This window comes from Pezoporus flaviventris, unplaced genomic scaffold (genome assembly GCF_033815535.1).
Source record: "Pezoporus flaviventris isolate CSIRO_AGI_PZ_B2104156 unplaced genomic scaffold, CSIRO_AGI_Pfla_v1 ptg000002l, whole genome shotgun sequence".
NCBI classification, from domain to species: Eukaryota; Metazoa; Chordata; class Aves; order Psittaciformes; family Psittacidae; genus Pezoporus; species Pezoporus flaviventris.
The window spans coordinates 29,432,692-29,457,551 of NW_026892550.1; positions in this window are offsets into that span (position 1 = coordinate 29,432,692).

Consider the following 24,860-nt stretch of genomic DNA (forward strand, 5'->3'; position numbering starts at 1 on the left):
GTATTGAGTAGTTACAGCAGAAGCTATTTAGGCTTCTGGGCTCATTTCTGATTAGTGCAAAGGAGATAAAGGTGATCGGTGTGCCTGAAGAGAGGTGGACTCAAGTATTATTCTGAGCTGTCAGCGAGGACTAAACTCTTCTTTCTCATCTTTAGCCTTAACATCTGTCACTAGGTGGGAACAAGCTGACATTTATTTAGCCATGCATTCTCACTAATGCAGCCACAGCTTTGCTGTGCTCTCTTTGCAGCTCATCTTTTTTTATCTTGTGCTTATACAAGCAATGCTCAGCATCTCTGATGTGTAGGATTAAATTCTTAAAGCTGGCAGATTATATTTGTAAAATATAACTTCCACAATCAGGATATTTGGTCTTTGGCAAGATTATCACACTGCCTTTAGTTTATTCTTGTATATCCAGATAGAAACTTTCAGTTGAATATGTCTGTAGGGGTTATCTTCAGAGATATGAGCAACTAACTCAACCTCACATGTTCTGTATTTCACAACACAGAAATGATTCAATGAGTTAGTTGTGAGTGACAGTAGGAGTAAGAATGGCAGTTTGCATGTTCTACACTTCCTACATAGAAGGAGAAAGCAAAAAGTAGCAAAGGATGCAGGAGAAACTTAGCGTATTTGCTAAGCATTAATGTCAAAGGTGGATTATAACTTTTGATCTTGGTTCATTACCCTACGTATTATTAATACTTACAGTGACTGACATACCTGAACCTCCAGAACTTGAAGGCCGTAGACAACTTTGTATTATTGATACTGTAATAAAAAAAACACTTGAGGTTTTATTTACAAAATTTAATATGATCTCTTTTGGACTGGTGGGGCATCAGTCAGGTATATTGTATGGGCTGTGTTTTACCATTTCTAATTAATGTGTTAACTTGAGAAAAAAAGGAAATAGAAAACAACAAGAATCCTTCGGGCGTGAAAATTGTAGTTTTATTTACAGTGCTCCAGTCTGCACCAAGGGTAACAAGCACAACTAGGAAAAGGTGACAAGTGATATTTGTCAATAACTCGCTGTGATTATCAAGAGATCCTTTTTGTGTGTGTCTCAAAACAACATAAAAGATGGAAGGAACTGAGGGATGCTCAGCACTTGTTCACAGTGAGCAGCATGTTATTGCTTGGGCAGACAGGGAGCAGTGCGGCAGAGGAGGAATCCTCCTCCACCAAGGTGGGAGATGGTTTCCTGTGCTGTCTGCTGTGAGGCTGCTAAGACCAACTGCCCGGGCAACAATCTGCCCAGAGACAGTGGCACAGACACTGCAGCACCTGCCAGGGCACAGCCTGAACTGGGGGTTTACCTGATGGCCCGGTAGATGGGTCTCATCTGTGGGAGGGTTCCTGGAGAACCTGACTCTTTAAAAAGGCACCCGGCCTTCATGCTTGAGGTGTGTGCCCCTCCTGCCTGGACCCCAGTGGAATCACTGACTACAAGGACTACAAGAGAAAGAATTTCCATGTGCTGACTGAGAAGATGTTGCTGGATCTGTGGGGTGATGATGCTATTTCTCTGTTCTCTTTCCTTTCTCATTTTCTCCTACTTGGGATTTTTTATGGAAATAAGAACCTGCCAAGACTTTGTTCCTCCTGACACAGTTTTAGGGAAGTTTACAGTAAAATTAATTTATTTTTTTTTCCATTTCTCAGCCTCTGGAGGGCCTGTGGTTCTCCTGCAAATCACGCAGAGTGGTGAAAGATCAGCTTCTCCCCACAGCTGCCAAGTGGGCTTGGACACTCACTTCTGGGGAAGTCAGGAGGCACCCAGTTACCAGCCTGATGTGCTCTCCGGAGAGGTGTGCTGCCTACCAGGGGCTTGCATCAGGGATGTCACAGAGAGATACCAAGCATCAGGTGAAACAGCACAAGAGGGAATGGCTTTAAACTGACAGAGGGGAGATTTAGATTAGGTATCAGGAAGAAATTTTTTATTGTGAAGACGGTGAGGCACCCAAAAGGTTGCCCAGAGAAGTGGTAAATGCTCCATCCCTGGCAGTGTTTAAGGCCAGACTGGATGGGGCATTGAGCAACCTGGTTTAGTGGAAGCTGTGCCTGCCCATGGCAGGATGATCTTAAGGTCCTTTCCAACCCTAAGCATTCTATGATTCTGTGATTAAAGAAGTGTATTTTTTGGTCACACAGCTGCTAGTAAGGAAAGAATTTACCACTGATGGAACAACATTCACCACAGTACTATTACCACTGAATATTCTTAAAGTTAATTCACAAAAATGATTATCTGGGTGGGGGAGGAGGAAAATATGATTTGATGCAAAGAAGAGTGCAAGGTAAAGAGAATTTTATTTAATTCCTTTTTTAAAATTTTTTTTTAAATTTGTTTTTAAACTGGTGGCATTATATCTTTGAAAAATCTCCTAAAGGAAGAAGAAATGATAGAATTATAATTCTACCTCCCAGACTTAGTGCAGTTTCTGTTCATGTGTTAGAAAGATTGATTACAGCATTTGAATGTGTTCTTAGTTAGAGTTAGTATCCAAATAAAACCCTGTACAAATGGAATTACTGGTGTATTTTTGGCTTATACTCACCCCTAGCTATTGTTCTTTTAAAAAAGTTTCTTGCTGGAGAACTAGAGTAGCAGTATAATTAAAAGCCCAGCAGTAAAAGCTGTAATATTTGAATACAAACAGTTCCAACAAAATAGCTTCTGGAGGAAGACTAAAATACAAATACCCCTGTACATTTGTTCAAAAAAATGTGGCTTTTTTCTTCCCTCAGAGAGTGAAACCAGTGTCACTTTTCTGTTTGTAGTTGATAAAAGTGGTCAAAAAGCAATTGTTTTCCTAACTGCAGATCATATTAAGTTCAAATTAGTTATTAGCAGCATTTTATTAATGCAAATTTTAAATTTAGCACAATATATGACTATGCCTATAGCAGGACAATTGTCATTATACCACATTTGCCTCACCGCAGGGTCTATATGCAGGAAGAGGACTATGTGCTCTGTTAGCCTAAAAAAATAATCATCTTTATCTAAAACACTGTTGTTATTAAGCTAGCAACAATGAATATCTGCAGGTGACTGATTTGATTGTCCAGGTCCAGGGTCATGTTTGAAAGTAACTTTTCTATCTTTAATGTTCCTTAGTCACTACATTTCTAGTGATAGCCTAAGCAAACTGGATGGGATTCAGAAAATGAATTTCAGCTGAAACCGGCCAGTAAATTACCTGGAAATTTACCTCTGAATACAATAGTGTCTCTACAAACATGGTAGGAGCTGGGGTATATGCTACTGGCTAATGGTTGCCTTGTGTTTTTCATAAAGTTTCAAGTGGCAGGAGAATTCAGTCAGAAAATTGTCTTGGAGGGTTTCAAATTCACAGCCTAATTTCCACTCTGTTGGCAAGGCTGTAATAGCTGACTGAGATTCATATCTCACAAAAGTGCTGAGTGTCCTTAATTTTACACACCATTAAGAGTCCTGAAGTTTTCATTCCTATACATAAACTTTCCTTTTTTTTCCATATACAAAATTCATTTCAAAGCAAATATTTCTAGTCTTGTCTTGGACAACTTGTTGCTCCCATCTTCTTCCTTCAAATCTGTTCATGCTGTCTCTCTCCAAATACTCACTAGCGTGTCTGTCCTTATTTTACTTTGAATAATTCCCTGGAATGGGAAAGGGTTAAATTCAGTTTCTGAAAAGGAAGAAATTGAACCCATGCTATAATATTAGCAACCACAGGTACTCAGAAGCTCTGTGATGAAATGATCTGTACTTCTACATAATTTGAAGTATAGGAAATTCTTCAAAGGTGTATGGGTAAGTTTGTGCAACGTAAACTGTATCAGAAAAAAAAATATGTATCAAGAGCTGTCATTGTGATGTTGAAATTGCCCATGTTTCTTGAGAGGAAATGGGAGAGTGTCTGCGAGCCTTGTAAGGGAGTGCGACCACTGTGTGCAGGTATTGTTGCAATAGGCAGGAGAACAATGAAACAAGGGGGACCCTTCACTATAAAAAGTATTTTTAACTCTTTTTTAAAGCTTACTAGAAATGTAACTGAAATAGCCATAGACAGGTGTCGGTGGGCTGTCCACCAGCATGTGTGGTTAAAGTACAGGGCCTAAGCCAGGAGTGGATCCATTGCCCTGGCTCTGGGTTTTGTTACAGGGTCAGAGTGTGTTTTGGATAGAGGAAACTGCTGGTTTAAGTACAGCAGAAAATGAGGGGGCCTGGAGCACAAGTCTGATGAGGAATGGCTTAGGAGACTGGGGGGAAGGGGTTAAGTCTGGAGAAGACTCAGGGGGACCTTAGCGCTCTCTGCAGCTACCTGAAAGGAGGCTGGAACCAGGCGGTCTCTTCTCCCAAGCAGTGACAGAGCAAGAGGAAAGAGCCTCAAGCTGCACCAGGGGACGTTTAGATTGGGTATTAGGAAACATTTCTCCCCCGAAGGGGCATTCAATTGCTGAGGTGAGCAGCTCGAGAGAGGACGCCTTCAACACCGGAGCGGGGGGGAGATCAGCGTCCAGGAGCTGAGCTCAACTCAGAGCGACGAGAGCCACCGAGGGAGCCTCAAGTCCTCGACAGGACCTGCCCGGGAGCCGGCAGCTCAGCTGACGAGAGCGAGCAGCTGACTCACACGGGGCGGAGCCTGGAGCAGCGGCACCAGCCCTGACTGGGTAAAAACCTGCCCCAGGGAGCGCGAGGGACCAAGAGCGCGGCGAGGCAGTTTGAGCTGGCAGGCGAGCGGGATGGTGAGCGCAGTGGTGAGCGCAGTGGTGAGCGCAGTGGTGAGCGCAGTGGTGAGCGCAGTGGTGAGCACAGTGGTGAGCACAGTGGTGAGCACTCGTCGTATGACCAGGGCCCGGTCTGGGAGCTCTGCTCTGGCTGCCCCGGGGGTGGCAGCGTAGGCACCCAGACAGAGCCGATGAGAGGGGAGGCTGCAGTGCAGAGCTCGGGGTGTAGAGAGTGCCTGCACTGGTCTGGTGAGGGGAGGGTGCGCAATGGGCAGGGCTGCACTCGGTGCTCCCTGGTGGAGGTCCTCCTGCAGCAGGGGCTCAGCTGCGGGATGCTGTTAATAGACTGCGAGATGTCAGGGAAGCTGAGAGGAAGCAGGAATGCTTGCTGCCGGCCCAAACTGTGCAGGGGCCTCGAGCTTCACCTCTACCTCATGAAGGAAAGAAGGAGGCCGTTAACCTGGGAAGCTGGGAATTAGTGACCAAAAAAAAAAAAACAACAAAAGAAAAAGAAGGAAAAGGACAACCAAAAGCGAGGGGCTTCCCCCTAAATCCCCTGTCCCCACGCAGAACCGCTTTGCTGTCCTGCAGGGGACTAATGAGGAAGCACACTCGAGCCAGAAACAGCCGGCTGATGCACTGGTAAAGAAGATCTCTACTGGTGCCGCCAGGAAAAAGCGGCGGGTCATAGTAGTAGGGGACTCTACCCTGAAAGAGACAGAAGTACTCGTCTGCCGGCCGGACCCTGTCTCAAGGGAGGTGTGTTGCCTACTGGGGGCACGGATCAGGGATGTAGCAGAGAGGCTGCCTGCTCTAGTAAGTCCCACGGACTATTACCCACTCCTGGTGATACATGTGGGTGCTAGGGACATAGATAGTAGTAGCCTGGGGAACATAAAGGACTACAGAGCCCTGGGGGAGGTGGTTAGGGGCTCTGGAGCTCAGGTGGTCTTTTCATCAATTCTCCAGGGTGCAGGGGAGGACCAAAAAAAGCTAGGAGGATTAGCCAGGTTAATAACTGGTTAAAAGGGTGGTGTCATAGTCAGGGGTTTGGGTGTCTTGAACATGGGACCCAAGCTTGTAGGCCAGGTCTAGTGGGGGCTGGTGGAGCTGCTCTGATGATAAAGAAGGGAAAGAGCAGTTTTCGTAGGAGGCTTGCCAGACTGGTCAAGGAGGCTTTAAACTAGATGTGTTGGGGGAGGGGGTCATCATTCCATTCCAACACACCCAGTCAGTTGCCAGCACCTATAATAAATGCCTGGAGCAATGTAAAGATATCCCAGCTGCTCCAGCCAATGAGCCGGCTTCAGTTGGAGCTCGGCTCAGATGCCTCTATACAAATGCCCATAGCATGGGGAACAAACAAGAGGAATTAGAGATGTGGGCACGTCTACAGGGGTATGATATAATAGGCATCACAGAAACATGGTGGGATGGCTCCTATGACTGGAGTGTTGAAATGGAAGGTTACAGGCTCTTTAGGAAGGACAGGCCTGGCAAGTGGGGAGGGGGAGTTGCCCTTTATGTTAGGCTGGAGAGTATGCAACTCTGTCTGGGGACAGGTAAGCAGTCCACAGAGTTTGTGGGTCAGGGTTAAAGGGAATATAGCTATGGGGATCTGTTACAGACCGCCTGATCAAGGAGAACCTGCGGATGAAGCGCTCTATAGACAGATAGGAAAAGCCTCACGCTTGCAGGCCCTTGTTCTCATGAGTGACTTAAACCACTCTGACATCTGTTGGAAGGACAGTACGGCCTGGCACAAGCAATGCAGGAGGTTCCTCGATTATGTAGAAGACAACTTCCTTCTGCAAATAATAGAGGAGCCGACAAGGAGAGGTGCCATGCTTGACCTCATGCTCACCAACAGGGAAGGGCTTGTTGGAAATGTGACACTCCAGGGCAGCCTTGGATGCAGCGATCATGAGATGCTCGAATTTGAGATCCTCAGGACAGTGAGAAGAGTGTGCAGCAAGCTCACTGCCCTGGACTTCAAAAGAGCAGACTTTGGCCTCTTCAGGAACCTACTTAGTAAGGTTCCCTGGGATATAGGCCTAAAGGGCAGGGGAGCCCAAGACTGTTGGTTGATATTCAAGGATCACCTGCTACAAGCTCAGGAGTGTTGCATCCCAACTAGAAGGAAGTGCAGCAGGAGGGCCACGAGACCTCCTTGGATGAACAAGGAGCTCCTGAGGAAAATTCAAATGAAAAAAGAGCCTTATAATAAGTGGAAGCAAGGACAGGTGGCATGGGAAGAGTACAGGGATGTTGTCCGAGAAGCTAGGGACCAAGTTAGGAAAGCTAAGGACCAGTTAGAATTAAACTTAGCTAGAGGTATTAAAGATAACAGGAAGGGTTTCTACAGGTACATAGCAAATAAAAAACAGACTAGGGACAATGTAGCCTCCCTCAGGAAGCTCTTGGGAGAACTGGCTACCCTGGATTTGGAGAAGGCTGAGGTTCTGAATGACTTCTTTGCTTCGGTCTTCACTGCCAAAGGCTCTGACTGCACCACCCATGCCTTGGAAGGCAGATGCAGGGACTGTGAGAATGAAGACCTTGCGCCCACTGTAGGAGAGGATCTGGTTCGAGACCGTCTTAAAAATCTGAACATGCACAAGTCCGTGGGTCCTGATGAGATCCATCTGTGCGTCCTGAAGGAGATGGCAAATGAAGTTGCGAATCCGATGGCCATCATATTTGAGAAATCGTGACAGTCAGGTGAAGTTCCCGATGACTGGAAAAAGGGAAATATAACCCCCATTTTGAAGAAGGGGAAAATGGATGACCCGGGGCATTACAGACCAGTCAGTCTCACCTCTGTGCCTGGCAAAATCTTGCAGCAGATTCTCTTGGAAGGCATGCTAAGGCACATGAAAAACAACAAGGTGCTTGGTGACAGCCAGCATGGCTTCACTAAGGGGAAATCCTGCCTGACCAATTTGGTGGCCTTCTATGATGGGGCTACAGAACTGATGGACAGGGGTAGAGCAGTTGATGTCATCTACCTCAAGTTGTGCAAAGCGTTCGACACTGTCCCACACGACATCCTTGTCTCTAAATTGGAGAGACATCAATTTGATGGATGGACCACTCAGTGGGTAAGGAACTGGCTGGATGGCCGCACACAAAGAGTTGTGGTCAATGACTCAATGTTCAGCTGGAGACCAGTAACGAGTGGTGTCCCTCAGGGATCGGTGTTGGGACCGATCTTTTTTAACATCTTTGTCACTGACATGGACAGTGGGATTGAGTGCGCCCTCAGCATGATGACACCAAGCTGTGTGGTTCGGTTGATATGCTGGAGGGAAGGAATGCCATCCAGAGGAACCTTGACACACTTGTGAGGTGGTCTAATGCCAACCTCATGAGATTTAACCATGCCAAGTACAAGGTCCTAGAACTGGGTCTGAGCAATCTGAGACACAGCTACAGGTTGGGCAGAGAAGAGATTGAGAGCAGCCCTGCAGAGAAGGACTTGGGGGTGTTGGTGGATGAGAAAATGAACATGAGCTGGCAGTGTGCACTTGCAGCCCAGAAAGCCAACCGTATCCTGGGCTGCATTAAAAGGAGCGTGACCAGCAGGTCGAAGGAGGTGATCCTGCCCCTGTACTCTGCTCTTGTGAGACCTCACCTGGAGTATTGTGTGCAGTTCTGGTGTCCTCAACATAAAAAGGACATGGAACTGTTGGAACAAGTCCAGAGGAGAGCCACGAGGATGATCAGGGGACTGGAGCACCTCCCGTATGAAGACAGGCTGAGGAAGTTGGAGCTGTTCAGCCTGGAGAAGAGAAGGCTGCGTGGAGACCTCATAGCAGCCTTCCAGTATCTGAAGGGGGCCTATAGGGATGCTGGAGAGGGAATCTTCATTAGAGACTGTAGTGACAGGATAAGGGGTAATGGGTTAAAACTTAAACAGGGGAAGTTTAGGTTGGATATAAGAAGGAAATTCTTTCCTGTTAGGGTGTTGAGGCAATGGAATATGTTGCCCAGGGAGGTTGTGAATGCTCCATCCCTGGCAGTGTTCAAGGCCAGGTTGGACGAGGCCTTGGGTGATATGATTTAGTGTAAGGTGTCCCTGCCCATGGCAGGGGGGTTCGAACTAGATGATCTTAAGGTCCTTTCCAACCCTAACGATTCTATGATTCTATGATTCAGGCATTGGAACCCCCTGCTCAGGGCAGTGGTGGAATCACCTCCCCTGGAAATGTTAAAAAAATCATGTGGATGAAACCCTTAGTGACATGGTTTAGCGGTGGCATTGGCAGTGCTGAGAAATGGTTGGGCTTGGTCTTTACCAACCTCGCTGATTCTGTGATTCTGTGAATGTCTCCTCTTTATTCCCTCCTTATGTATAAAAAATGCCTCAAAAGACTATTTTAAAGATGAATTAAGTTCCACATGCACGGTAGGGATAATTACTTGCTGATTTATAGTTGACATGTTTCCTGATGTTAATACTCAGCAGGTGTCTTGTTTGCATTTGAGAAAATGACACAGCGTAAGGATAAGTGTAAATCCTGTGTCAACAGTAATTATTCATAACTAGGTCAGGCTATTAAATGCATCTAAGGAGACTTTCTTGTAGCTTTTCATTTTAAACTAAGTTATCTTAAATCCTTATTTTCTCATTCACACACATACAAAATTCACAAAATTATTAATTTTATGGAAACATCTAATTTCCCTATTTAAAACCTTGACATTTAGCCTACATAATTAAAATCTTGTGAACTATTGTGATTGATTCATTAACATGAATTAGAAGCTAATTAAAAAATATTTCTAATTACTGCCTAATAATTTCTTTGGTTACGCTTTGTTTTCTCTGGTATGAAAAAATATTCCCCTTAAGCTCTTCATGTGGTTTTAGATTTTGGTCATCATTATTAAAGATACAAAGTATAATAGCTTTAAAAGAGTACCTGTGCTTTTTGCTCGTTGTTCCTAAAATTTTTACCAGCATCCATTTCCTCTTCTTCACAATCACAGTACATCATACTGGGCACTTTCAAAGAACCATATGAGATCTCTGTCTTGCATCCAGCATCCTCCCTTGTTTCTATTCTCAACAGTGATTTTGTGAATGTGACTGGTTCTGTAGTCTTATCTTCTTCACTGCCAATCCTGCTTCAGCCTCTTTATGCTGGCTTCTTGTAGTATCTATAAACACCCTTACTGGCATTAGCAATCTCAGTTTCCTCAAAGCTCTATAGCCTCTTGTGCATTCTCATCCTTCTCAATATGCTACCCTTAGTCGATCATAGCCTCCTGCTGGCAACCTCTTTTCATGTATTAATGCTGGCCTACTTCTTTAGTTCATGCTTTTTTATCGTCTTACTTTGTTACTGTCTTAGCAGTCTGTGAATGTCTGTCTCCGCCTTCAAACTTGTTCTAATCCTATCAATGGGCACTGTTAAATCCTAAGAGTCTTTCCCTTCCATACCACAAGATCTTGGTAGGTCTTGTAGAAAAGAGGCTCTGACATAAAGAATCTTATCTCCACGGATTTTATCCAAAAAACTATTCCCCAAATCATCTACTTTATTTGGCCTTTTACATTTTCACTTCAAAACACTTCATAGGCCTGTGCTTAGCCTACATCATAGTCTTACTGTAAACTATTTAGTATATGACCTCTGCACATTTCTATGAAACTATGTGATAACACTGTGCTACAGGCAGAGTACTTTTAAAAATGTTAAACGCATGACTTGACAATTTGTCTTAAGTACTGGTTCCTTATTTGCAAAAGTGCACATTTTCATTAGACTCATAGCTTAAATGTTAATATTTACTTCTGGATTGCTTTTGTGGCGAATCTAACCGATAATTGTGGTCAGTCATGTAGAACAAACATCACAAAGCAGCATGAAATTCGTATGTGTGTGGTGAAGGCATTTTTGTCAGTGTGCTGATGGGTAAAGCAACGTTTTTTCAGCAGAACTTCAGATATGTAGAGAAATGTATGCTGGAGATCTTTTAGTCATAAAAATATCATCCTAGTGTGCAGAATTGACTGTGTACTTCATAAGTAAACACAAACTTATTTTTCCTCTTGAAATATAAAATACTATTAAAAAACCTAAATAGCTTCCTTGGGTAACTTGGAATCTAAATGAAAGTTTTATCAAAGCGTTGGCAGAATGTATTTAAAAATATCTGCTCAGAGACCTCAGGAAATTACTTTTTCCTATGTCTCCGATTAAATATTTCATGGCAGTACATGCTTATATATTTGTACTTGCTATGTCAAGATAAAAAAACTCAAACAAACAAACCCCTCTTTTTATAGTAAATACACTTACTCAGAATACAGTCCCTGTAAAAACCAGAAGACTTGACCTGGGTAGTGTGCCGAGTCTGCAGGGTGAATGTCGTTTTATGATGAAAAAGAACATGCAGGAACATTCCTCGCTAACAGCTTCTGAAGCTGGTTTGTTAATTTAATGCTTGAAGAAATACATAGAAGACCACAGGCAATTTGTACTGAGAGGAGAGAGAAGCACATCTAACTTCAGAACTTCACATTGGTAGAGAATCAATGGTAGGAAACACAAGCTGCTTTCTTACCTATTTTTAAAATTAACAATATTTTAAGTTTAAACCCCTTTCTTTTTCTGGAATACATGTGATATTTCTCTTCCTCATGAGCATTTTAGAATACCAGATTACCTGTAATTAAACATTGGTAAACAAAACTGACCACAGTCTATTCTAGGAGTTACTATGTGACTACCAATGGCAGCATCCCTTTTTTCACATCCTTTCTCCTCCCTTGCATTAAGCCTATGTTGTCTTCTTCTCCACCCATCGCAACACTTCCACAACCTGGAGTAAAAGAAAACAATAAAACAAAAACCCACAAAACCCAAAAACCAAACAGCCAAAAAGCAAAAAAAACCCCACAGCAGCTTGTTTTCTTTCAGTCAACAAAGTTTTTTTACTTGGTTTATGAAACATTCTATTTGTTTGGATTGAGAGCTCTTCCTTCTTTGGATGTAATTTGAAAAGGTCCACATCTCCAACCTGTGTTCTAGGATGTCCTGTCTGATTCACTCTAATTCTTCATGAGCATCTCAGAGAAGCTCTCTCCTAATTTTGTTTTCAAACAGCAAAGTCGTTACTCTGAAGCAGCCACTTTTCTGCCATTCAAAGCAGCTAATTTTTTATAAGCTATAGCAGAACCTCCTGGCAAAGGACCTGCTTCATAAGGAATTTTTCCAAGAAATAGATAATAAATCTTTACAGTTTTACTTTGAAGTCAGAAAATGTTAGCAAGTTTTATTGTTCTTTGATTTAAATGTTCAGTCTGGAGATTCCCCCCCCCCCCCCCCCCATATGCCTGAGGCATAACATAGCAAAAATATTTTCATCTTGAAGAAAACTAGAAATCAAACATTCACTCATCTGGTGGAGAAAGGCCACTGTGGAATCTGTAAAAATTCCATGAAAAAAAAATAATCTGAAAAGGTCAAGTTTTCTTCAGTTTTCTAAAAGACACTAATCTTGTTTGTTATGTTATTGCTGGTTCCTGCATTTTTTGTTTTGATTGTGATCCTAACATACATTGACTTCTATGTTGTGCAGCCATATGCTTGAAGACAAACTGTCTTAAAGATCTTTAAATACACTTCCTAATGCTCTTGACATGCAAATAATTTTATGCCTTTTTTATGAAGCTGCATAAAATTTTTTTTTTTGTAACTCCATATAGGGACCAACTCTAGCTATTTGTTAGGGTAGGTGGGATTACCAATTACAGTTTCCCTCTATTAACTTCTATATCCTCAATAAAACAGTAATAGAAAGCAATTAATCACACTTGCCAATTTTAACAGGAAACAATTATTGCTGGCAAATCATAAATGTTTTACATTTACAAATTTGCAGGTTTTTGGCGCGTGCACCTTCCTGGGAGTTTAAAGGCATTTTCTGCCTGCCTTTAAGTATAAAAACAAGAGGTTTCTTCAAATGTCTGTGATTTGGAAGAATGAAGTAATTAGGTCTTCTGATCCTGTACTGCTCGCTATGGATTTAAATAGAGCTTGGCATGTTCACAAAGATGTGATAACTGATTCAGTCACAGGTTATAGAAATAGTATAGAAGTTGCTGGAAGACAGAGAAATTCTGCTTTTGAAACCTGTGTGTTTCTAAAAATTATTATCTACAAATTATGGTTTCTCTTTCAATGTTAATTTTTTGGGACCTTACTCAATATCTATGATTTTTTTTCCCTTTTTTCCAGATGACAGTTAAAGTTTACTAAATCTCTGCAGCTGGTAATTAAAGAACACAAATATAATGAAATGGAACATTAAACCTTGAAATAATGATAAACAATAATTTATGCACATTGCTATGAAACACTACAATTTTTTTTTATATATATATTTTCTTCTGGTACTTTTTTATGATCATGTTCATAGAAGCAAAGTAATGGATTAGTGGACATAAAAAGGTGAACAAGCCTTTAAAAAACAAAGCCAAGCAGAAAAAAAGATAATATAAAGTTGTTTTACTGGAGTTAATAAACCCCACATTCTGAGACAAATATCCTCGAGCCATTTGTTTAAACAAGCATTAAGTTTAGCAGTACTACACCATAACATGATACTCCAAATTAAACTTTTGCATCTCAAGTGACCTTTATAGCAGTTTTACAGTTCATAAATTCTTTACAATAGTGCTCTGTGGAGTAGTTTTAATAAATCTTGATTGTGCTGTAAATGTTACAGCACATACTTGAAATGGCATTTCCACTCTTAACAAACACTAGTGTGGAATGGTTCCCCTATTCCCCATGGTGAATTTTTCTTTGGTATTCATAAAATACTGGAGAATATTCCAATAATGAGGGGGAAAATACCACAAGGAACCCAGTCCTATTGAGGGGAAAAAAACGTGACTGATAAACATACTTGTCAAAGTGGATAGAAAGCATGCTGGCTCCTTACATACCAATAGGAAAACCATCTTCAGTTTGCAGAGCTTCTCCAAGATAGCTGGATAAAGACAGGATTGTTTTCCATTTTCTATTTTAAGACTTGATTTCTTGGCATAGGTGTAGAGAACTTGTGTGGCTTGTTTTATTCTTCCCAGTACACCGGGATAAGTGCACCTAGTTAAAGTATGTCTGCTTATTCTCATTTATCTGTTTAATATATTGGTTTGTTTGTTTTTGTTTTTGTTTTTTTTTTCTTTTTTGGGGGGGAGGGTGTGTGGTTTTTTGGTATATTTGGTTTCTTTTTTATTTTTCTTTTTTTTTTTTATTTTTGTAATTTATTTTTAAAAGAAAATTTAAATGCTATGCTGAAAGCGTTCCAGTAATGTCTTAAATGGTCTGTTTCAATAATATTTTTTTTCCAGCTGTATATCCATCATTTTTTAGTCCAGCTGTTTATTTACTTACTGACTCCTTAACATCTTTTCACATATTGTAGATACGTTTGATGAAAAATCATCACACCTGAGCCATCATTTTGGGACAGCCATGAGATCCTCTCTCTTAGCAACTTTTTTAAGAGTTCATGTATGAATATGTTTTCTCATTCTTGTATGTATAATTTCTAATTTGTATATGGTCTTGTATGCATAGTTTATTGCTTACATCTCTGACAGCCTTTTCCACTGCTCATAATTTTCACAATTTTCTTTTCTTTTCTTGATCTCAGCCCAGTTTTGTGTTCTCACTGTATTTTTATCTTTTCTCCCTCTTTTCCCAGATGTGAGAACATGAATAAACTCTGTCCTTTCTCTTTCATATGATCTGTTAAAGGTGCTTATACTCAGATAAATTTAAGCATTTGAAAGTACAAGTTTTCAAACTTTACTTTTTATTTAGATATTACTTTTGAAAATAAGCCAGGCTTAAAAAAAACTCCAGATTTTCATGAACTCTAAATTGTGGATTTTGAAGTAAGAACTCTAAGCCTTTATTCACTTTAAGGATCTTATTCATAAAAAATGCACAAGTTAATGATGAATTAGTTAAAAGGTTACTACTGCCATGTATGTTCTTTCCCTAAAATAAGCAAAACCTACAAGGTGTACAAACCTGTCTCTGCTGTTTGAGGGATACACAGTATGACTTTGTGAAAGTGCAATTATATTGATCAAATAATTTGCTCATAAACAATGGACATGGAGTTTTACAATGAAATAAAGATAGTATATTGGATAGACAGATGCAATCAAACTGAAATAGTGAACATCTGGTATAAATTACTAATACAGAAAATCCATGAAAGAAAAAATTATTATGTTTCTGTAAGAAAATATATAATGTAATATTAATAAACCTGTGTTACAGATCCATTATTACTACCAGAAACAATGGTTTTTTAGCAGTAGTTGATCTGCAAAGACAGTTTAATAATGAATGGCACATTCCAAAAATGGTCTATTCCTCCTGAGGATAGAAATATGCTGACCAAGGCATCTCCTTGAGCAATTAAAAGAAGACAGGTTAATAGTCTCTATAATTTCCAGAACCTGTAATGTGGACTTAAAGAAACAGTCAACTCTTGGACCATATGGTGCCTATACACTACACTGTGGTATTAGGAGTGGGAGTCAATTTAAAATGTATTGTTTTGATTATTTTGACTATAATTATAGGATGTGGTATTTGGGTGGTGATTTGGTTTTTTTTTCAATTTTAACACTTTACAGTTACCCTGTAAACAGCTAAATGCATCTGAAAAGATTGCTAACACAGACAGCAGAACATGATGTTTAGCAAGAGTGATACAATCAATGAATCCTTGATTTGTTTTCTAGATTCATTTATACTTTTTTTGAGACACCTAGGGGGAACCTCTGATATCTGAGTTTCTGGTGCCACATTATCATGGTTTATGTCCAGTCAGTAACTCAGAACCATGTAGCCGCTTGCTTACTCCCCACCCTTCCTCCCCCCTTGCTTCCATCCCTCCCTGTTGGAGGGATGGGGAGGAGAATCAAAAGAATGTAACTCCCACAGGTTGAGATAAGAACAGTCCAGTAACTAAGGTATAACACAAAACCACTACAGCTACCACCAATAATAATAATGATAAGGGAAATATCAAAGGAATAGAATACAACCGCTCACCACCCGCCAACCGATACCCAGCCCAGCCTGAGCAGTGATCTCCCGTCCGGGTAACTGACCCCAGATTATATAATGGGCATGACATGCTGTGGTATGGAATACCTCTTTGGTCAGTTTGGGTCAGGTGTCCTGTCTCTACTTCCTCTCAGCTTCCCCTCCTCCCTGGCAGAGCATGAGACTCAGAAAGTCCTTGGTCAGACTAAACATTACTATGCAGCAACTGAAAACATCAGTGCTATCAGTGCTGTTCCCAGGCTGAAAGTCAAAAACACAGCACTGCATCAGCTACTAAGAAGGAGAAAAATGACTGCTACTGCTGAACTGAGGACACACATTTTTGCCTTTAGATTATGTTGAGTGGAATTTTAAAGTATATGATCCTTATAATTAATTATATTAAACACAATACTTTAATAAATCCCAATTCATTGGTCTTTATACTTTGTGAGATAAAGATTCCTTGGCTTTGAAAGACAGGTGAAACTTACACTTTTTCAACCTTTTTTTGTGTTTATTTTTTAGATGACTGGTTCAGGGAAATCTCAAGTGAGATTAGATTTTGGATGTGCATAGAACTATTGGAAAAAGTAGTGGAAATCACTTCTGTTCTGAACTAGATGAGGCAGAAGTGGTAATGAAAGCATAAAGAAACAAATATTTTTCATGAATAATAACATGAGCTTTATGTTTAATCAAGGCAGAACCTAGCAAAGTAGAAATTAACTATTACAACACTACAGTGATCAGCTTGTTGGTCAAAACTACCCCAGAGCCCAGAATCTTAGGTCGTATGGCTTTGCGCAAATCAGAAATTTCATTTTATATCTTAATTATTAAAATGTTAGAAAATGATGCAATCCTTGTCTGTCAACACTGAGTAGGTCTGATTATAAATTAGAGAACCTCATCAGTGTGTTGATGCTTGCTCTATTGCCCCACTTCATCAATTTCTGCTCTTGACATGCTCTTTCTCCTCCATTCTTTCCTTTTCTGTCATATTCTGGCTTTCTTTCTCTGCAGACTCCAGGTTGTGTAATCTCTCCATCCCTGCACTCTTTCAGTTTTTAGTTGCTAGAACTGTGAGGATTGATGTGTGACAGTTGAAAGAACTTAAGTGTAGGAAATTCTGAGGTATCCAGAGCATTTATAAGAATTGTCTCCTTTTCAGTAACTGAAGTGTTTACATATTGCTACTTCTAAAACTAGAAAACCCACTAAGTCTCAGTTCTCTTTAAGCTCTTCAAGTTTAAAGTTGTTTAGATTTCCATAAAAGAACTAAGACTAGACCACCCTTCTCGCTTAGCTAGAGTAACTTCTGTACATAAATCTGACAGACTTCGAAACAGAAGTTAGTCTTCATAGAATGTTAAAGTATGGGCTAAAACAAAAACAGATTCTAAAATAGGAAATGTTTCTGCCAGCTTCCAATGTATAATGCAAAATAGGAACTATTTATAAGCTTGGTGTTACATTTTTTTAGTCTATGCAATATCCTAGCTGATCGGAAAAAAGTGCTACATATGATAGCCCACCAATAGCCTAGTAGTATTTTGAGAATGCTACATTCTATTATAACCTGCTCAGTGGAAAAAGATGTGACTGAGAACAAGATATCTGGGACAGAACCACTGCAAAAATGACGCTTTTACATGCATAAAGAAACTGTACTAGATTTCAGGATAAGAAAATATCCAGATTTTATATTCCTTTTAAGTCATATTCCTACTAAGAAATACATTCGATTTGCAATGCAAACCTTAGCCTTGTGATACAAACCTTAATACTCAGTGGCAGTATCAAAAAATCGAATAATTTCAAGAGCCACCAATAACAAGGGTAGGCCTCTGAGATACATTTCCTGACAGAAAGAGGCAAAATGTGATTTGTTTTGAAATCTCTCTTCTTAGTGAAAATGCACTGAGATTGTTTTGGAAAGTAATGCCAGTGTTCTGTCATTTCTTTGACTGTAAAACATTCTCAAAAGGAGAGCTTGGCTATACTGAAAATCAGATGAAGAATTCTTGTTACTTATGGCTATGAACCATTTCTAAAATCATCTCTGAATAAAGAACATCCATTAAAATGTACGTTTGGAGTTGTTAATATTGCAACATTGTTATTTGTGAATACCTTTTGCACAGAAAAGCAAAACTTGAAAACACTGAGTAGTGTTTTCTATGAGAAATCATGCTGACTGAATACCACCCACAGATTGGATACCGTCCAGTTAAGTCATCCTCTTCTCATTTATAACCATCACTCATGTAACATACATTCCAAAACACATGCAAAGATTTATAGCAAAACTACTAGAATATAGCAAAAACACCTAGAATAATATGTATTAGATTTAAATATAAGCTATCCTGAGCCTGAGTCACAGCCTGTTTTTACTACCTAATAATGCAGAACTTGAAATGTGCAGTGGCAGGTTTTACTTGGCTAATCATAAATAATTATTCTACTTCATATGGAAAAATATTTTGGAACAGGGTGTTATGAACTTATCTTCTTGGTAACAGAAACTAGTTTAATCTTCTACCGGTAGAGAAACAGCTCAAGGAAGAGTGATTTAACTGTTGACATAGAATTGTGCCCAGACACTAAGAAAACAAGTTTTCTGAAAAATGGTGATAATGCCAGTAATAGAAGAAAGAAAAGTCCAATTCCAGTCAATTTTTGTACTTCTTTCCTCTGTCTTGTAAAACGGATCCAGAATCACGACCTTCCTTAACAGATGATCTGTTGTTTTATATATATATTTTTAATAATCCAGGAAAGCTCAGTCATATCTACTCTACGATATTCCTTTGAGATATTTCAGTGGCCTTGAGAATTTAGCTGATTCATATTCTTACAGAGTACAATATTTAGGAAAGAATACATCCCTGTCTTGAATCTAACAAGTGAACAACCAGCACCAGGTTGTGCTATTTTTGGTTCCTTCTAAATGATTTGTCACCTGTGTGTTTCAGTAACCATTTATCTATTTACATCCAGCATAAATGAAGACTAGAAGCTATGCTCATCACAAAATCATAAAGATTTGTCCGAGGAGGATGAGGAGTTAAGACAGATTACTACACTGAATAAATAAAATAATAATTTTTAAAAAGCTAGATAAGAAAAGAAGAAAGGGGGAAGGGTATTTTGATACTCTTTCGCATCTAAAAAAATAAAGTGAATTTCAAACCAAAAGAAGGATTTGCACAATACTTTTTAGAGATACTTAAATATACAGCCTACAAATATGGTAATTTTTGCAAACCAAAGTTCCAAGGTGTTTCCAGGTGTTTCAGTGTTTCTTTTTTGAGTTGTATTTTAGATCTCAGTGCTGCTGAAAAATATGGTCCAGCACATATATATACAAATTGTTATTCAATTTACAGTCTCATATTCCAACACGTACCCTGTGACAGAACACTGATGTGAATACATAACACTGTATAATGGATGAATGAAATTTTAGTAAAGGAAAAATCAGCAAAACAAAGCAAACAAAAACAAGCAGTAAAAAAAGAAGGTGAAAATAAAAACATAAACGTAAAATAAAATAAAAATGATGAAAGAAGCCGATGAATCTTAAATACATGCTTTCTGACTTCTACTACTCAATGGAATAGGGTTAGTAGATGCTCTTCTCATGTGAAGAATATCGTGCACTGGAAAGATAGGGTCTAACACCTTCTTTCCTAACCCAAAGAAGGAGATGAATACCCAGGAGCTACAATAGAGAAGTTGCCTACAAGTAATTTCATTTGTATATTGATGTTTTGCTGAAGACTGAGGTTGCATAACTGCAGGAAATCTGTCCATGTTTGACATACATTCCAAAACACATGCTATATCCTTCACTGCATCATAAAATTTGCAAAAGCACGCTGGAGCTAAACATAAATATTATATGGCTGTATTTTAACTGGGCACTCCATATTCATTGTGACAAGGGGATAATGAAGCTTTCTCTTCACAATTCTATTTCAAGTTCCTTTTCTCTTCTACTGCAATGGATTTCCAAAACTAGGTTACTCCAAGCACAGTCCCAATTTAGAGTTCAGTTTCTGGGAGGTGAGCACTGAAAAGCAAGCTCTGCTGAAAAAGCTTGCATTGTGTTAAACATGGTAATGGTCTTCAAATATATAAAAATTGCTGCAGAGAGGAAAGGGATAAACTACTTTCCATATCTGGAGTACGTATGACAAGAAATAAATTAAAACAAGGTAGATTAAGGCTGAAATACCTCTGAAGAATTTCTACCTTGAAGAACCATATCGCTTTGGGAGACTGTGGAAGCACCATGACTGGATGTTAGGAAGTATCTGTCAAGCATGGGCAAGGTGCACTTCATTTTGGCTTGAGGAAAAAAAAATGGAGTAGATTATCTCTCAGCATTCCTGCCAGCTGTGTTTTCTATTATTTTTGGTGATTAGACATTAGAAAGGAATCATGTTTGATTTATTTGTGTGCCAATGGATACTCTAGTTTCTTTCCATTTCAGTGATTAATTGTTCTAACGCAAAGTTCCCAGAACTTTACACTACAGTTGATAAACATTTTGCACAACTAAGAAGTTGGTAAAATCTGGCATCCAAACCCACTTTGAAACTGTTGTCAAACAAAGTTTATAATATTTTTTTTTCAAGTTTCTTAAGCACATTAATTAAAAAATAGATTTTGTGGATACATTCAGTGAATGTATCCTTAGCATGACAAATTCTAGTTTATGTTTCCCTTCAGACCTGGAAAAAAAAAAGTTAATTAGTTATCCACTACCATCACTGTGGATAATGACGTCTTAAGAGACTAATGATAGCAGACATGTACAAGTATGGAAAAATACTATAGCTCATTTGTGACTGACTTGACAAGCTTGTTGGCTTCAGATGGGATGAGACTAGGATGTGCTGTTTTTTTAAACAAGATTGTATAACAGTGCTGTCCCTTTTGCAATGTTTTAGAATTTTTAAAACCTTGCAGTCCTTTTTCCTCACACAAGAAAGATCATTTTCTCATTGATCATCTGTAGAACCAGCATAATATCACTGCTCCTCTGAAAAAAAAAACCAACAAACCACCATCATTAAACTATGTTGGATAATTAACTATGTTGGATAATTAATTTGCGAAAGGGAGGATCTGGTCCAATAAGCAAATTAAACAAAGACAGAAACCTAAGTAATTCAAGAAGGGAGGGAAGGAGGGAAATGAGAGATATTTCAAATTTGCAAGGCAAATTCATGGAAGATGACAACCAAAGGTCACAGTAACCTTGCAGAATATTACATATACAAACTTATCAGAATATTATTGTTGTAAAATTTCCCTCTCAAACTATGGGGATGTTTCACTTACTTTTCTGGAAAAAATATTTCCATTAATAATTCATGGCAAAGCTCTACTTAGGTTAAGTCCTTTTTGTAGTGTTGGGATACCAACACAAATTTGATTTTTGTCCAGATTTTGATCACTTTTATTTTTAATCTTCTAGGCTTGAGTATCCAGTGCAAAATGATTTTTTAATTATTGTTCATTAATTTCTAAGTTCTAGAATTAAGAAAATACGATGTTGAACCACATTTATCATAACTTTAATTTCAGCACTTACTGAAAGAAAGTGTAGCTTGAAGAAACTTACATTTTTCAGCAAGGGAAACTCCTGGATGTTGCAGCTGAGTTGAGAGATGACAAGATTATACCATTTCTGTTGCTCATTCGTGTATCAGGAAGAATTTATGAAAACCTGTGAGATGTGCACACTGATAGAGAGCCATAGCTTGTACGAACTAGTGACATAGATTTTACCTTACAATCTGGATCTCTGTTTTGGGTTTGCATGGCAAGGTTTTGGTAATGTGGGGGCTACAGGAGTGGCTTGTGTGAGCAGATGCTAGAAGCTTCCCGTGTCCAATAGAGCCAATGACAGCTGGCTCCAAGAAGAACCAGCTGCAGAGCCCATCAGCAGCAGTGGCAGAACCTCTGTGGTAAAATACTTAGAAGGGGGAAAAGTTGCTCTCTGACAGCATCTGCAGCCAAAGATAGGAGTGAGAATATGTGAAACAACCTTGCAGACACCAAGGTCAGTGCAGGAGAGGCAAGAGGCGCTCCAGGCACTGGAGCAGAGATTCGCCTGCAACCCATCATGCAAACCATGGTGAGGCAGGCTGCCTCCCTGCAGCCCATGGAGGTCTGTGGTGGAGCAGAGATCCACCTGCAGCCTGGTGAGGACCCCACATTGGAGTAGATGGATGTGACTAAAGGAAGCTGTGACCATTGGGAAGCTCACACTGGAGCAGGCTCCTGGCAGGACCTGTGGCCTTGTGGAGAGAGGAGCCCACACTGGAGCAGGTTTGCTGGCAAGTCTTGTGACCCCATGGGGGACCCAAACTGGAGCGGTCTGTTCCTGAAGGACTGCACCCAATGGAAGGGTCCCGCACTGAAGCAGTTTGTGAAGAATCGCAGCATGTGGGAAGGACTCATGTAGGAGAAGGTCATAGATGACTTTCTCCTGTGGGAGGGACCCTGTGCTGAAGCAGGGGAAGAGTGTGAGGAGTCCTCCCCTGAGGAGGAAGGAGCAGCAGAGACAATGTGTGATGAACTGACTGCAACTCACATGCCCCATCCCCATGTGCTGCTGGGAGGAAGGAGCTAAAGAAAACTGGGAGTAAAGTTAAGCCTGGGAAGAAGGGAGGAGTGGGGGAAGGCCTTTTTAAAGATTTGGGTTTATTTCTCATTATCCTACTCTGATTTGATTGATAATAAATTAAATTAATTTTTCCCTCTGCTGTACCCACGATGGTAATTGTGAGTGATCGTTCCCTGTCCTTATCTTACAAGGACCCTTATAGGGCCCATTTAAGCTTTAGAATGCACTAATTTATTTATATCAAAAAGACTACATAAAAACGTTGTAATTCAAATTTGAGACAATAAATTTCTTCTGGCTAAAAGTAACAGTAATTTAAAAACATTTCCAGTGCTCCTATTCTTATTTGAGCTAGAACAACCTGTCTTCTGAAAGAAGTCCTCGTAGATGTTTACAACAATTAAAAAAGAGAGATAAAATAGCTATATATTTCTCATATTTACAGAAAATCAGAAAAATGTTCTAGAAGAAGAGAATTACTCAAGAAGTGGGCTTTAGGCTTCTGGAATTGACTCTTGCCCTCCTTCGGGAATTAGGACACCAACAGAGATGTATGTTGAGAGACTTTAGAGGTAAGTCCTTTAGGATGGTAGCACTGGAAAGGCAATTCTCACACAACAAGCTTTGAAACAAGCAACAAGGAGGCACAGATTTTATTCTGAGCATGATGTGAGGTTTTCAACTAGCAGATGACAGGTATCCTTTTCCCATTGTCACTGTGTTAAACTAATCGCTTCATTGTCTCCTGCACTACAGATTTATGGCTACACACCTGGCACTCTATGTAGTAAATGTAACTGTCCTTGGCTGTGAAAAATAGAGCAGTTCTGTAGCAACATGCTGGAGAAAGTAGACCTGCTTGTATGAGGAAATGCAAGGAATAATTATTTCTTTATCTTGTGCATTTCTGAAGAGCAGTATAATGCCTCCCTTTGAGAGCCAAAAGATCAGCTCAGTGTTCAGCTTGTGCTAAACTCAGACTGAGCTGTTTAGAGGTAGAGAATTAGCTGAGGAATGTGACTGTATCCACTGTATCTACACTGGTTTCACGTTGCTGGAAAGAAAAAAATAAGTTGTACTGAGCAATTAATAGTTGTTGTTAATACTCATCCAGCAGGACTGTCTTGTTGCTGTCTAACAGGCAGAAGTGTAAATATGGGGTTTCAGAAGACTTCTTTGTTGTAAAGATGCAGTTTTACAAGCTGTCATGAGTGAAGGGAATTCTTCTGCACTATGTCTTCCAGACTCAAAATATTCCTTCCGTAAACTATTGGCTATTTTCCTTGCATAAACTTGCCCTAGGCTTTTTTTTTCGGTTTTGGGTTTGTTTTTTGTTGTTTTGTTTTTTTTTTCCCCTACAGGTAGTAATTCATAATCCTATATAAAAATAAAGCCTTATATTATTATACTCATTTTTATACAGTTGCAGGGAGAATGATGAGAAAAATAAATCACTGCCTGATAATGTATTATAAATCTTGTGGTATTTCTGGTGGGTTTAATACTATCCTTGTAAAATAATGCTCTGATTGCATGGAGAAATGTCAGCCTGGGTAAATTAGCTGAATAAAAGTGGCTGATAAATGTTATGATAGTTATTCTTGAGGTCACCTTGAAAGCTGTGCTAAGAACAGGCCATAGTCCCAGACTCACATTAAAACCCAGGAACCATAGAGATTTAAAACATGCCTTCCTTCTGCTTCTTGGTCTTGTTATTTAAAGGAAATCATTAAAGGCTGGATTTTGACTGCAACACGTACAATAAGAGATTGATGATTTATACTTATCTATTGTAACCATAAGACTGTCAGTCGGACAGAACTGCTGCTTCAGGCAGTATGGTAAAAACAGTAGGGCTCTGTGAAGTACTTGTAATTTTCAAATTAAAAGGTATTGGAACAAGAAATTAACAGGTGTGAAATGGGATGGACAGTAATATGATATCTGTTGGTGTTAGATGAAATCAGGCAACTTGTCATGAAGGTCAGAGGTGCAAGCTTTCACTGCCCAGTAAGGAATCAGGTCTGCTCTCTCCATGCCTTTGCAGCACGTGTCCTGCTGTGGGTTTAAACACAGTTCAAGCCAACCTGTCTTTCTAAACTACTAAGTATATAGCTGATGGGGAAAAAAAAGTAAGTCCTTAGTGTTTCTACTCAGGTATCATTATCAAATCAGAGCCTCTTTCACTAATCTTAAAATATCCTGCAGACAGAGATAAAATTGTCTTCCTTCATACCATTTTCACTGGCAAATATGTTGTTTGAACAAATTTCACAGCAAATCTGAGTGCATTCTTTATTCATCAGATTCTTCAGTCAGATAAGAAATTACAGAGTAAATATTATGTTATTTATATATTATTATATTATAATAACAAATATTTTTACACT